The sequence below is a fragment of the Solanum stenotomum genome, chromosome 5 (assembly GCF_019186545.1).
Source record: "Solanum stenotomum isolate F172 chromosome 5, ASM1918654v1, whole genome shotgun sequence".
NCBI lineage: Eukaryota > Viridiplantae > Streptophyta > Magnoliopsida > Solanales > Solanaceae > Solanum > Solanum stenotomum.
Genome location: NC_064286.1, coordinates 33771974 through 33773924, shown reverse-complemented (window position 1 = coordinate 33773924; position 1951 = coordinate 33771974).

Genomic DNA, 1951 nt, shown 5'->3' with positions numbered 1-1951 from the left:
GAACTAGATGATAGAGATAACCCTTAGAGATCATCTTTCTGGCCTTAAGGTAAGAAATGAATCGACCCATAGGCGCTAAGCTACTACCCTTCCATTCTAGAATTGGTTCGCCTGGAAACTGAAAACGAACAATCCTAGTTCTACAATCAACTGAGGCATAACATGAATGTAACCAATCCATACCTAGAATGGCATCGAAGTCTACCATTTCTAACTCTACAAGATCTGCTGAGGTGACTTTCTGAGAGACTGTGACAGGGCAATTTCTGTATACCCGCCTAGCTATAACTGGGTCACCGACTGGAGTAGAGACTGAGAAGGGTTCTGAAAGAGTTTCTGGACTAACACTGAATTGGACTGCTGTATAAGGAGTTACAAAAGACAAAGTAGCCCCTGGATCTAACAATGCATAAACATCAAGATCAAAGACTCGTAACGTACCAGTGACTACATCAGGAGAATCTTCCTGATCTTGACGAGCCTAAAGAGCATAAAGCCTGTTTTGGCGCTGTCCGCCACCAGTACAAGAAGAGTTACCCTGTTGAGTCGGGCGACCAGCTGGTGCTGCTGAAGTTGTAGACTGAGCTCTACCATTATTTCCTCTTTGACCTTGTCTTGAAGGACAATCCTTCACTCTATGACCAGACTGGCCACACCCAAAGCATCCTTCCTTACCTGCAAGGCACTCACCCGGATGGTTCTTACTACACTTCGGGCAAGTTGGGTAGGTTTTGGTGCCTGAAACACTACCTTGAGACTGAGAGCCTGAAGCCCTACCTTTCTGATCATTACGGAACCTGGGGGATGGAACACTAGCTGATGAAGGGGCTGGAGTCGAAGACTTCTGCTGAAAATACGAGCGGTTTCCACCACCCGATTTCTGTTGGGCATACTCATAGTTACCTGTTCTTGCTTTCTTAGTCTCCTTAGCCTATTCCCTAAGCTTGTCATCCTCAACCTGCTGAGCATGAGTCATGAGCCTAGAGATGTTCATGTCTCCCAACAACATAGCATTCCTGCACTCTGTTTTCACTAAGTCTGACACTCCATAGAGAAACTTATTCATCTGAGCCCTGGAATCAGCAACAATGTGAGGAGCATACCTGGAGAGTTGGTTAAACTTGAGCCCATACTCTTGGACAGTCATGTTACCCTGCCTCAAGTTCATAAATTCCTGGGCCCTTGCTTCTCTCAACTCTATGGGGAAAAACCTGTCTAGAAAGGTTTCACTAAAACATTCCCAAGTAATAGGAGCGGCATCTATACCCCTGTTCTCCTTCCACTGAGTATACCAGATATGAGCTACATCCTTAAGTTGGTAAGATGCTAACTCAACCCGATCATTCCCAGTGACCTGCATCACCTCAAAGATCTTCTTGATCTCATCTAAGAAATTCTGGGGATCTTCACCAATCTACGATCCTAAGAACTCTGGAGGATTCATCCTAACAAAGTCACGGACCCTCGCTGCTGCTGATCCACGATTTGCATTCACAGGAGCTTGAACCCGCTGATTGTTCTGGTTAGCGACACTCTGAGCCAACATCTGAATGGCATTCCTGAATTCAGCATTCGACACTTCTTGATCTGGAACTGGAGGAGCTGCGTTTGCATTCCTAGCATTCGAATTCCTGACATAAGCTCTACGAGGAGGCATGATCACTGAAACGTAAAACGTTGAGTTAGAATGGAATTGGATCATACCTTACGCACGATAAGAGTAACGAGAAAATGAAGATTTTCTAAATACTTTGTAGCCTCCCTCTCATTAGATGTGGTGCGCACTACACACCCACGAAAAGGACTCTACCTAGTGCGGCTTTTCAGACATCCTAGGACACTTAAACCTAAGGCTCTGATACCAAGTTTGTCACGCCCCGAGCTACCCCCGAGACGCGGACACGGGACCTAGGACCACAAGTGATCCCAAGCTAACCCTGTTGGCATGATC